General features: G+C 46.5%; 1 protein-coding gene across 2 annotated transcripts in view; it reads left to right on the top strand.

The window, feature by feature from the left end:
* Window positions 1-8,525: 8,525 nt before the first annotated feature.
* The window catches only part of CRACR2A (calcium release activated channel regulator 2A), a 990,950-nt gene continuing 985,828 nt past the window's right edge, over window positions 8,526-13,647 (top strand). Inside the window, exon 1 of one of the 2 annotated variants that reach the window (XM_078673953.1) lies at window positions 8,526-8,726. The gene's annotated coding sequence lies outside the window, so the exon portion shown is untranslated. The remainder of the gene's footprint in view (window positions 8,727-13,647) is intronic. The other variant, XM_078673952.1, reaches the window with a different exon arrangement.

Here is a 13,647-nt window from a genome sequence, read left to right as displayed (position 1 = left end):
CCTGTCTCCGTCCTGCTGCTGATATGTCACTTGCTTTCAAGGCTGAGGAGCAGAGGTAAAGTACAATGTACTTATGCTTGTTTAACATATCTTCCGTCCCGCGAGCTCGTTTTTTGCTTTCTCTCACTTCGATGACAATACGGCACCCATTTCCACTAAATTCACGGGGAATAGCGAGAACAGGACATATAAACAGCGCTGACGTTGCCAAATATTGACGCAGTCTGCCAAATGTAGGTATTAACACAATAACAGAAGTTTATCAATTTCATATACAGTAACAATCACTAATGTGTGTCAACAGTTTAAAAGTGGTACAAAAGTGGGTGGTGATGGACGGAGCATCTGAACCAATCAAACACTCACACCCAGTCAAAAGATCTGGGTTTGATCCATCACCGTTCTTCAGCCCACTCTGCACCCCAGTTCAGACATGGCTATATGCAAATCAGTCTGACCTTGTGCCTCATGGGAACAGTCCAGCCCGAACTGCCAAGCCATGCCGTCCCTGGACCGGAAACAAGCTTCCGAGGACCGGTTTCTGCCATTCCAGCCGTCTTCAGCCCGGCTTGCTTGAATCCAGTGGCAAAGTGAGCAAGGGACTCACGTCTGAGCATACCCTGCCACACTTATGGCGGCCAAAGCGGCACAAAAGGGGGTGGTGATGGACGGAGAAGCTGAACCAATCAAACACTCACACCCAGTCAAAAGATCTGGGTTTGATCCATCACCGTTCTTCAGCCCACTCTGCCACCCCAGTTCAGACATGGCTATATGCAAATCAGTCTGACCCTGTGCCTCATGGGAACAGTCCAGCCCGAACTGCCAAGCCATGCCTTCCCTGGACCGGAAACAAGCTTCCGAGGACCGGTTTCTGGCATTCCAGCCGTCTTCAGCCCGGCTTGCTTGAATCCAGTGGCAAAGTGAGCAAGGGACTCACGTCTGAGCATACCCTGCCACACTTATGGCGGCCAAAGCGGTACAAAACGGGGTGGTGATGGACGGAGCATCTGAACCAATCAAACACTCACACCCAGTCAAAAGATCTGGGTTTGATCCATCACTGTTCTTTAGCCCACTCTGCCACCCCAGTTCAGACATGGCTATATGCAAATCAGTCTGACCCTGTGCCTCATGGGAACAGTCCAGCCCGAACTGCCAAGCCATGCCGTCCATCACCACCCCCTTTTGTCCCGCTTTGGCCGCCATAAGTGTGGCAGGGTATGCTCAGACATGAGTCCCTTGCTCACTTTGCCACTGGATTCAAGCAAGCCGGGCTGAAGATGGCTGTAATGCCAGAAACCGGTCCTCGGAAGCTGGTTTCCGGTCCAGGGAAGGCATGGCTTGGCAGTTCGGGCTGGACTGTTCCCATGAGGCACAGGGTCAGACTGATTTGCATATTGCCATGTCTGAACTGGGGTGGCAGAGTGGGCTAAAGAACGGTGATGGATCAAACCCAGATCTTTTGACTGGGTGTGAGTGTTTGATTGGTTCAGATGCTCCGTCCATCACCACCCCCTTTTGTACCAGTTTGGCCGCCATAAGTGTGGCAGGGTATGCTCAGACGTGAGTCCCTTGCTCACTTTGCCACTGGATTCAAGCAAGCCGGGCTGAAGACGGCTGGAATGCCAGAAACCGATCCTCGGAAGCTTGCTTCCGGTCCAGGGAAGGCATGGCTTGGCAGTTCGGGCTGGACTGTTCCCATGAGGCACAGGGTCAGACTGATTTGCATATAGCCATGTCTGAACTGGGGTGGCAGAGTGGGCTAAAGAACGGTGATGGATCAAACCCAGATCTTTTGACTGGGTGTTAGTGTTTGATTCGTTCAGATGCTCTGTCCATCACCACCCCCTTTTGTACCGCTTTGGCTGCCATAAGTGTGGCAGGGTATGCTCAGACGTGAGTCCCTTGCTCACTTTGCCACTGGATTCAAGCAAGCCAGGCTGAAGACGGCTGTACTGCCAGAAACCGGTCCTCGGAAGCTTGTTTCCGGTCCTGGGAAAGCATGGCTTGGCAGTTCGGGCTGGACTTTTCCCATGAGGCACAGGGTCAGACTGATTTGCATATAGCCATGTCTGAACTGGGGTGGCAGAGTGGGCTAAAGAACGGTGATGGATCAAACCCAGATCTTTTGACTGGGTGTTAGTGTTTGATTCGTTCAGATGCTCTGTCCATCACCACCCCCTTTTGTACCGCTTTGGCTGCCATAAGTGTGGCAGGGTATGCTCAGACGTGAGTCCCTTGCTCACTTTGCCACTGGATTCAAGCAAGCCAGGCTGAAGACGGCTGTACTGCCAGAAACCGGTCCTCGGAAGCTTGTTTCTGGTCCTGGGAAAGCATGGCTTGGCAGTTCGGGCTGGACTTTTCCCATGAGGCACAGGGTCAGACTGATTTGCATATAGCCATGTCTGAACTGGGGTGGCAGAGTGGGCTAAAGAACGGTGATGGATCAAACCCAGATCTTTTGACTGGGTGTGAGGGCCTGATTCACAGAACTAACTTAAGACAAAATCCTAAACTTACTACCATTTTCGTATTCACAGAAGGCACTTACTCATTTTGGTATTCACAGAAGACACTTACTCATTTCGGTATTCACAGAAGTTAGGAGTCCTAACTTTAGGACTCTTAAATTCCTTCTGTGAATACCGAAAGTCTTGAAGTTAGGATTTTTCTCAATTTAGTAGTAGTAAAGTTAAGACTCCTAACTTTAGGACTCCTAAATGCCTTCTGTGAATACCAAAAGTCTTAAAATTAGGATTTTTCTCTGGTTAGTAGTAGTAAAGTTGAGAAAAATCCTAATTTTAAGACTTTCGGTATTCACAGAAGGCATTTAGGAGTCCGAAAGTTAGGAGTCCTAACTTTACTACTACTAAATTGAGAAAAATCCTAATTTAAAGACTTTCGGTATTCACAGCAGGCATTTAGGAGTTCTAAAGTAAGGAGTCCTAACTTTACTACTACTAAACTGAGAAAAACCCTAATTTTAAGACTTTCAGTAATCACAGAAGGCATTTAGGAGTCCAAAAGTTAGGAGTCCTAACTTTACTACTACTAAATTGAGAAAAATCCTAATTTTAAGACTTTCGGCATTCACAGAAGGCATTTAGGAGTCCTAAAGTTAGGAGACCTAACTTTACTACTACTAAATTGAGAAAAATCCTAACTTCAAGACTTTCGGTATTCACAGAAGGCATTTAAGAGTCCTAAAGTTAGGACTCCTAACTTCTGTGAATACCGAAATGAGTAAGTGCCTTCTGTGAATACCAAAATGAGTAAGTGCCTTCTGTGAATACCAAAATGGTAGTAAGTTTAGGATTTTGTCTTAAGTTAGTTCTGTGAATCGGGCCCTGAGTGTTTGATTGGTTCAGATGCTCCGTCCATCACCACCCCCTTTTGTACCGCTTTGGCCGCCATAAGTGTGGCACGGTATGCTCAGACCCTTGCTCACTTTGCCACTGGATTCAAGCAAGCCGGGCTGAAGACGGCTGTAATGCCAGAAACCGGTCCTCTGAAGATTGTTTCCGGTCCAGGGAAGGCATGTCTTGGCAGTTCGGGCTGGACTGTTCTCATGAGGCACAGGGTCAGACTGATTTGCATATAGCCATATCTGAAATGGGGTGGCAGAGTGGGCTTAAGAACGGTGATTGATCAAACCCAGATCTTTTGACTGGGTGTGAGTGTTTGATTGGTTCAGATGCTCCGTCCATCACCACCCCCTTTTGTACCGCTTTGGCCGCCATAAGTGTGGCAGGGTATGCTCAGACGTGAGTCCCTTGCTCACTTTGCCACTGGATTCAAGCAAGCCGGGCTGAAGACGGCTGTAATGCCAGAAACCGGTCCTCGGAAGCTTGTTTCCGGTCCAGGGAAGGCATGGCTTGGCAGTTCGGGCTGGACTGTTCCCATGAGGCACAGGGTCAGACTGATTTGCATATAGCCATGTCTGAACTGGGGTGGCAGAGTGGGCTAAAGAACGTGATGGATCAAACCCAGATCTTATGACTGAGTGTGAGTGTTTGATTGGTTCAGATGCTCCGTCCATCACCACCCCCTTTTGTACCGCTTTGGCCGCCATAAGTGTGGCAGGGTATGCTCAGACATGAGTCCCTTGCTCACTTTGCCACTAGATTCAAGCAAGCCGGGCTGAAGACGGCTGTAATGCCAGAAACCGATCCTCAGAAGCTTGCTTCTGGTCCAGGGAAGGCATGGTTTCCGGTCCAGGGAAGGCATCGGGCTGGACATTTCCCATGAGGCACAGGGTCAGACTGATTTGTATATAGCCATGTCTGAACTGGGGTGGCAGAGTGGGCTAAAGAACGGTGATGGATCAAACCCAGATCTTTGGACTGGGTGTGAGTGTTTGATTGGTTCAGATGCTCCGTCCATCACCACGCCCTTTTGTACCGCTTTGGCTGCCATAAGTGTGGCAGGGTATGCTCAGACGTGAGTCCCTTGCTCACTTTGCCACTGGATTCAAGCAAGCCGGGCTGAAGACGGCTGTACTGCCAGAAACCGGTCCTCGGAAGCTTGTTTCCGGTCCAGGGAAGGCATGGCTTGGCAGTTCGGGCTGGACTGTTCCCATGAGGCACAGGGTCAGACTGATTTGCATATAGCCATGTCTGAACTGGGGTGGCAGAGTGGGCTAAGAACGGTGATGGATCAAACCCAGATCTTTTGACTGGGTGTGAGTGTTTGATTGGTTCAGATGCTCCGTCCATCACCACCCCCTTTTGTACCGCTTTGGCCGCCATAAGTATGGCAAGGTATGCTCAGACCCTTGCTCACTTTGCCACTGGATTCAAGCTAGCCGGTCTGAAGACGGCTGTAATGCCAGAAACCGGTCCTCGGAAGCTTGTTTCCGGTCCAGGGAAGGCATGGCTTGGCAGTTTGGGCTGGACTGTTCCCATGAGGCACAGGGTCAGACTGATTTGCATATAGCCATGTCTGAACTGGGGTGGCAGAGTGGGCTAAAGAACGGTGATGGATCAAACCCAGATCTTTTGACTGGGTGTGAGTGTTTGATTGGTTCAGATGCTCCGTCCATCACCACCCCCTTTTGTACCGCTTTGGCCGCCATAAGTGTGGCAGGGTATGCTCAGACGTGAGTCCCTTGCTCACTTTGCCACTGGATTCAAGCAAGCTGGGCTGAAGACGGCTGTAATGCCAGAAACCGGTCCTCGGAAGCTTGTTTCCGGTCCAGGGAAGGCATGGCTTGGCAGTTCGGGCTGGACTGTTCCCATGAGGCACAGGGTCAGACTGATTTGCATATAGCCATGTCTGTACTGGGGTGGCAGAGTGGGCTAAAGAACGGTGATGGACCAAACCCAGATCTTTTGACTGGGTGTGAGTGTTTGATTGGTTCAGATGCTCCGTCCATCACCACCCCCTTTTGTACCGCTTTGGCCGCCATAAGTGTGGCAGGGTATGCTCAGACGTGAGTCCCTACTTTGCCACTGGATTCAAGCAAGCCGGGCTGAAGACGGCTGTAATGCCAGAAACCGGTCCTCGGAAGCTTGTTTCCGGTCCAGGGAAGGCATGGCTTGGCAGTTCGGGCTGGACTGTTCCCATGAGGCACAGGGTCAGACTGATTTGCATATAGCCATGTCTGAACTGGGGTGGCAGAGTGGGCTAAAGAACGGTGATGGATCAAACCCTGATCTTTTGACTGGGTGTGAGTGTTTGATTGGTTCAGATGCTCCGTCCATCACCACCCCCTTTTGTACCGCTTTGGCCGCCATAAGTGTGGCAGGGTATGCTCAGACGTGAGTCCCTTGCTCACTTTGCCACTGGATTCAAGCAAGCCAGGCTGAAGACGGCTGTAATGCCAGAAACCAGTCCTCGGAAGCTTGTTTCCGGTCCAGGGAAGGCATGGCTTGGCAGTTCGGGCTGGACTGTTCCCATGAGGCACAGGGTCAGACTGATTTGCATATAGCCATGTCTGAACTGGGGTGGCAGAGTGGGCTAGAGAACGGTGATGGATCAAACCCAGATCTTTTGACTGGGTGTGAGTGTTTGATTGGTTCAGATGCTCCGTCCATCACCACCCCCTTTTGTACCGCTTTGGCCGCCATAAGTGTGGCAGTGTATGCTCAGACGTGAGTCCCTTGCTCACTTTGCCACTGGATTTAAGCAAGCCGGGCTGAAGACGGCTGTAATGCCAGAAACCGGTCCTCGGAAGCTTGTTTCCGGTCCAGGGAAGGCATGGCTTGGCAGTTCGGGCTGGACTGTTCCCATGAGGCACAGGGTCAGACTGATTTGTATATAGCCATGTCTGAACTGGGGTGGCAGAGTGGGCTAAAGAACGGTGATGGATCAAAGCCAGATCTTTTAACTGGGTGTGAGTGTTTGATTGGTTCACATGCTCCGTCCATCACCACTCCCTTTTGTACCGCTTTGGCCTCCATAAGTGTGGCAGGGTATGCTCAGACGTGAGTCCCTTGCTCACTTTGCCACTGGATTCAAGCAAGCCGGGCTGAAGACGGCTGTACTGCCAGAAACCGGTTCTCGGAAGCTTGTTTCCGGTCCAGGGAAGGCATGGCTTGGCAGTTCGGGCTGGACTGTTCCCATGAGGCACAGGGTCAGACTGATTTGCATATAGCCATGTCTGAACTGGCGTGGCAGAGTGAGCTAAAGAACGGTGATGGATCAAACCCAGATCTTTTGACTGGGTGTGAGTGTTTGATTGGTTCGGATGCTCCGTCCATCACCACCCACTTTTGAACCGCTTTGGCCGCCATAAGTGTGGCAGGGTATGCTCAGACGTGAGTCCCTTGCTCACTTTGCCACTGGATTCAAGCAAGCCGGGCTGAAGATGGCTGTAATGCCAGAAACCGGTCCTCGGAAGCTTGTTTCCGGTCCAGGGAAGGCATGGCTTGGCAGTTCGGGCTGGATTGTTCCCATGAGGCACAGGGTCAGACTGATTTGCATATAGCCATGTCTGAACTGGGGTGGTAGAGTGGGCTAAAGAACGGTGATGGATCAAACCCAGATCTTATGACTGAGTGTGAGTGTTTGATTGGTTCAGATGCTCCGTCCATCACCACCCCCTTTTGTACAACAGTTTAAAAGTGTAATATAATCAATTGAGAGGACTGTGCTGCAAATAAACAAACATCGGATTTCAGTTTGTTTTTTCAGACGAAAATCCTTTGATTTGTGGGGGAAGTGAACTCGGACTCGGGTAGAATCCTCTGCCAGACGTTGCAACTCATGTCCAGACTCCAAAAGTGGAATTTACTCCTCCATAGCAATAGTATTGTGTAGGTAATTCTACTAGTGGTTTGTATCAATGAGAGATGATTCTGCAGCTGCAGATTTAGCCATTTCACCAACGATCGAAGAATTTTTTGTCACCACCCAGCTTTAATTCAGACAATAGTGTAACTACTTAAAATTAATTTAGCAAATATGCAAAGAAGGAGAATTTTAAGGACTTGAGTCCTTGCCGTGGTCCCTCCTTCCTACTCTGTGTGTGTATAGGTATGTCTGAAAGACCTGCTGTTATCAATAACATTATGATATTCCCTCCTCCTACTTACCATTGATGCAGTCCAGCATCTCTCGTCTTTGCTGCCTCCTGTCTCGTACTGCATCCGATATGTCACTTCCTTTCGAGGCTGAGGAGCACCGGTAAAGTACAATGTACTTATGCTTATTTAACATATATTTCTTCCTGCACACTCTTTTCGCATCTAAAGACGAGCAGCACTGCAAAACCTTGCTGAGCTGGTAAATCAACATATTTGTTTATTTTGGATGTAAAAATAATTTCGGACTCCCTCTTAATGAATCTGTGGCCTCCTCTCCCCTTCTTTCTCACACATTCTTTCCTCTGTTCTGCCTGGATTTTATTCACCACGTTGTGCGCAAACTACCTATCCCTCTCTATCTTCCTTTCAACTAATCTATCAGGCTCTCACACCCTAGTATTCACCATACCACATAATTATACTACACAAATACACTACACACCACACAATTCCACAACTAACAATTCCAATACAAACCACATAATTCCACTCCACACCACATACATCCACCCTACTCCAGACAAAACATGGGTAAAATGCATTATCATTTACAAAGCCAATAGCTCTAACTTTCCCAAATGCGAGACCTATTACATTGCAAATGCTTGTTTAATTTGGCGTTGTTTGGCCTAGTTATGCTACATACAGCAAACCTGAATAGGCACTTTTATTATGATAGGAAAGCAGACTCTCAAATGTGCTTGGTGCTGTAGAGAGCAGTAAACCTGCACTCAGCACTCTGTGCTTCAAGACCTCAACTTCAATCAACCCCTTATGATGGTGTTTTATGCATTATCGGTTTGGTGCCCGTACTGGGTACCATATTCACGGGGGATGCTAAACATCAAGGGGTGCAAATATATTAAACAGACCACGCGATTGGCTGAACAATAGCCCCGACCAGACTTATAGAGAAGTTTGCAGAGTCACGCCCTAGACGGGCCGTCTCCGCCGCAGCCAATGACAGCGCGCTGCCAAGCCGCCTCTACCTGTTTGCACCGGGCGGGGAGGGCCCGTGCAGGCATCGTCTCGCTGAACTTCAAGTCAAACAATTCTCCCCGGGAGACAGCCTGCGACGCTCAGTCCGAGCTAAACCCGGAACATGCTCGGTGACAGACGGCTCGGGAGGCAGCGCAGAGCTCCGGAACTGGCCGTGTGGACGTGGGAGATGTGAGCCTGGCCGCGCGAGCAGCAGTGGTGAGTACCAGCCGCCGGCGCATACCAGCACAGGACACAAAGGTATCCCGGGTGGATGGCAGCTCACAGCCGGGCTCCAGACAGCCTCCTGCGGAGCCCGCTTTCCTAGTAAACCAAGAACACGTTGATGAAATCTTCCCCTGTGGTTTCAGTGTGTGCTTTGTGGATGTTGCAACGGAGCTGGCTTTGTGTACGTTAGAACTTCACTTCCTGCACAGGTCATACTGAGACTTTCACAGCCCACTCTCTGCGGATCGATGTTAAGTGACAGGAAACCCCCCATGCACTACATTCAAAGCTGTCCTCATGAATACAGGGGTACCCACTACCCGTGAACTGTCTGATAGTTGTTGCTCGTACGTGCGGATTTCACAGCCATGAAAACACGCCCTCGCTTAATGTTCTTGTTTAAAGGATTTCGTTTCTGTTTTCAATGCCAATTAGCTGCATGTTTCCTAGGGGAATTGAGTAACTGTGCCGCAGGGTCTATAAGGTTTCAGTGTACCCAGTTGGACGTCACCCCCTTCCACTGGGGTAATTACTACTCAGAGAGCAATGCTGGTATGTTGTTCCCAAAATATACAGCGTGTCCTCGAGTACTGTACATTTATGACACCCAGAAGGTCAAACATGTCTATATACAAAGGGTGCAATGTTTCCTCTGAATGTCCTACATATGACATCACTAATCACCTGGAAAAATAAACGTTTACACAAGGAAGAAAACGTACCTGAACTGGACGTGATAATATTAGAAGCCTGGAGGCACAAAGTTAGGTCACCTAACTCCGAGCTGACTTGCATTATCCCCATTACGTAGGATTGAGAGTATTTTATTTCTTATATAACATGAGATTTGAAGAAGCGTGGATGAATGTAAAAATGAAGATCAGGTATACAGTGTTACACGCTCTAAATTAAGGGGTCTCTAACATTTTCTGTAATGGGACCTACTTATGATCAGTAAAAGTTACTGTGAGCTACTGAAGTCTAAGCAACTTGTGAATTGTTACCAGATACCCCCACACCAAGCTTAATTGGCTTTAAGCCTAATGTCCGTAGAAACTGACGCTATGGTTCTAACAAAATACTTTAACTTGGGGCTTTCTGACAGGGTTGCCATGTGTGTCATTGAGAACATAGTCTTTGCGGATGTATGAACATGTGTGCGTGTGAATGAGATATATGTGTACAGGTGACTGAGAGACTGTGTCTTATGTACTTGTGGCACTGGAGATACCTTTCGCCTTAATAATACATATGGGGTAATTTTAAAAGTGCAGAAAAATGTTCTTCAAAATGTTCAGAGTATGAAACATTTTTCTGCACTTTATATTTCTCCAACTTAAAATAATGGCTGTATTTTTCAGTTATAACTATGGCACTCTATTAAGAAAATTAAACTGAAGAGTAAACTTTGTTGATGTGTTTTCCATAAAACTCATAATTTAAATGTTCTTCCTTTTCCATGTGTCACATTAACAAACAAAAGCATTTGCTCCCCGTGGCCTGTAAACATGGTGCCATATGTATAACAGAAACATACAGTGGGAGGAATTTTAAGTAAATAAACATGTTTCATGGGACATTAAGCAGTTTTTGGCTTGAGGGGGCGTGGCCAAGCCGACCAAGCAGTTTTTGGCTTGGTTGAAAGTGGAGAAATGTAATTAATACTTAATGTTTCCTAGAAAATGTTTTCTTCACTTTAAATTTCTCCCATTTAATTTTTTTAGAACTTTTATTTATTTATAAATATGGCACAGTGTTTAATGGCCACTGGGACCAAAAGGCCTGGTACTCGTAAATGTGACACTTTTAAATGGGAGCACATTAAAATGAAGAGTTAATCACAAAGGTAACTTTTAATTCTCATTTTCTCCCATTTAAAAACATTTTGAAACATAATTTTGTTATCACACTCCAGTATTGAGTCTACAAGGACTTTTATTTGAGAGTTAAATACATCAGTGCTCCAGTTCACCTCTGTGATCCAGCCGGGCCCATAAATCTGACTGAATACTGCTCATTTTCAGGCCCTGCTATCCTCAGCCTGAAGATAAGTCTAGTTGGAGGCACCTGTAAACACCTGGTCAATACCATATGATGTATGTCGACATAAAAAAATATGAGGTCTTTTTCTTCACAAAATGCTACATTACAATTGCAATTATAAGTGGCGTAACAAGGTCAGGTGGTACCCGGTGCGGAAATTTCTTGTCACCCCCGCCTCGACAAAATAGCAAAAATATGTGTTTAAAACACATATATTTTCCATTTTGTCACCTCCCTCAGTGATGACACTTGTTACTCCCCGCTTGAAAAAATGGCAAAAATCTGTGTTTAAAACACATATTTTTGCCATTTCGTCACACCCCTCAGTGATGACACCCTGGGCAGCCCGCACCCACTACGCCCCCTTCCTACGCCACTGGCAATTATAGAGGTTTTGGTGCTGGTAAAGTGTAGTCCTTCTTTTCCCTTACGCACTTACTGCGCATAAGGAGAGCTTTTCTGTAACGAATAGGCTGGTCAGAGAGGTGTCATACTGAAGCATACAGCTTTAGGAGATGAAAGAAGTGGCTGTCATGTGCTGCTGGCAGACCTGCCCTCACACCAGGCACTGTTAATCAGTTAAGTCGCTGGCATTTTCTTCTTTTTACTTTGGCAATGTTATTTGAGTCTTGGCAAAAAAAAATTAATGGCGAGGCTGCTTGCCTTGTCAGAGATGAAGAGGGACGGGCACTTCAGAACAGCTTCTAACAATTAGTGCTGGGAAAGCCATTAGGTCTGGCCTCATCAAACGGGTGTGATATGTATTTTTTATTGTAGTAAACATAATCCTGTAAACGAAAAAGGAAAAAAATGGCACAGGTAAACAAGGTGGGTTGTATGCTTGTCATAACTGTTTGATATCGAAACAAAAATGAACCATCGCATCCTATTTTAATATTAAAAGACGGGTGCTTCACAATGGGCTTACAACGAGTGCACACAACGGTTGTAGAAACCTTTTTTTAATTTGAATGTACATCAGAGAAAAATATTATTTTATTGCTGCAAAGAAAAGGTACTATTGCCTTTGAATTACTGAAGACATATTTTAAACACACAAGAAAAAGACTAAGAAAATAGAAAGGGATAAAATATGGAAAGAAAAAAACATTTGCAAAGGGAAGTGTTGGTCCGCAATGGCACTGAAGTAGACTTCCTTTTATACACATGTGCACGTGTGATCCAGCAAAATGCCGTCAGTCACTGTAGGAGAGTCAGGAGCTAAAATGGACTGACCTGTTATCCAGTGCTGAGGTGGCCGGAGCAAAATGTGAATGACAGTTGAACAGACAAATGGATGAAGAGGGCTGACCCAAATAAGTCCCGCTATGCCTACCTATAAGTATCATTTTTTTGTATGGGATATTTCTTGCTTACACTAGTCGGCTGAGACCGCTAAAGTTGTCTCCACGCCAGGCCTTAATAAGAGACAGGCACTCTTGATTTCAGTCTCCCGTCTATGGCAGCTTCCCACCGATGAGTTCTGATGTCACAGTGCCCAATGTTACAGCTTACAAGAGTGTTTCTAGGCATTTTCTAGAGTACAATACCAACAATTAATTAAATGGATGTCTTTTTTTTTCTGGTTTCTTTGATATGAAACTTCAGTTATTGATAGGTCACAGCCATTAGAGGACTGGGATCTTTTTTGCTCCTTTAGTAAGTGCACTGCTCGACATTGTATGTCATAGTCCCAATTATGAGTGGATCAGATTTTAGCTGCAGGATGTGTAGCTACCATACGGTTTCACCACACTTAAATCCAGCCATTCCGAGTTAATCCCTACAGAATGTGGATTAATTTTGCACACCCATTTTTCCCCAAGTCAGGTTCTGTAAATGATTTCCCTTTCCAGCGCATTTAGCTCTCCCATTTACCACCCGCTCCAACCAGTGGTCCTGCGCTAGGTTATGATCAGGCGTAAGTCCTGCCTGCACTTGAGATGCCGCTCCATCGAGCTCATAATCAGTGCTCATTTGTGCAAAATACCATTTCAAAATACCTTGGAATTTCATGACCTTAAAAAGCAATTCAACCTCAGCCTCGTTCATGTATATGGTCCAATAACTCCTTGGCATTATTAAGTAAACTTATTTTGCATGGGGGTGCTTTAACACACTCACATCTTGTGTTCTTGTAGATTAATGCTTGAAATGCATGCAAACAAGTTTGGACACTGTGAGGCATACTTATCATGGTTTTGTGCCGCCCTCGCGCCACGTAAGGGGGCGCAAAGGAAACACATATCCTAGTATTACATTTACCAAGCCATGCAAGGTCACCTTGTATGTTTTTGCGTGGTTTGGTAAATTTGGAGTAATGCAAAGCAGCACAAGTCACTGCCTTGCAGTACTCTGCCCCAGGGAAGCGTTCCATGGGTGAAGTGTGTTTGCTCCCTTGTATCGACCCATGGATTTAGTGATTTCCCAGATTTACAATTAGTGGTAGACCTGGGAATCCATCAAAATGCTATGCCTCCCGAGGGGAGTCATAACGAGAAGACATATGCTTATTTCTCCTCGTTTTTCAGAAGAAAAAGCATCAGACGATTGTTTTTGTGCAGGAAGGTGCCCCTTCCTGCACAAAAGAATTCCTGCCTGCAACACAGGCAGTCTTGCAGCTACAAAGATAAAGTCATATATATTAACGTGTAACTCAGAGGTAAGCTTTAGACACTAATAAAACATTTTTTTATTTCAGTGATGCTTGGTAGTAGGAAGTAGACCCAGAGAGGAGGAATCAGAATTTCATATTGGGAAGAGCAGAGCAGCAAATACAACTGAGTATTATCTGTGCAGCCTAAAGCACTTCTAATTTCTAATCATAAAAATAATACTGAGAATTCATAAAGCAAAAACCAAAATCTGA

This window comes from Lissotriton helveticus, chromosome 1_1, assembly GCF_964261635.1.
Source record: "Lissotriton helveticus chromosome 1_1, aLisHel1.1, whole genome shotgun sequence".
Classification (NCBI taxonomy): domain Eukaryota; kingdom Metazoa; phylum Chordata; class Amphibia; order Caudata; family Salamandridae; genus Lissotriton; species Lissotriton helveticus.
The sequence above is the reverse complement of the archived record's forward strand: the minus strand, read 5'-3'. Positions and strand labels throughout refer to the sequence as shown.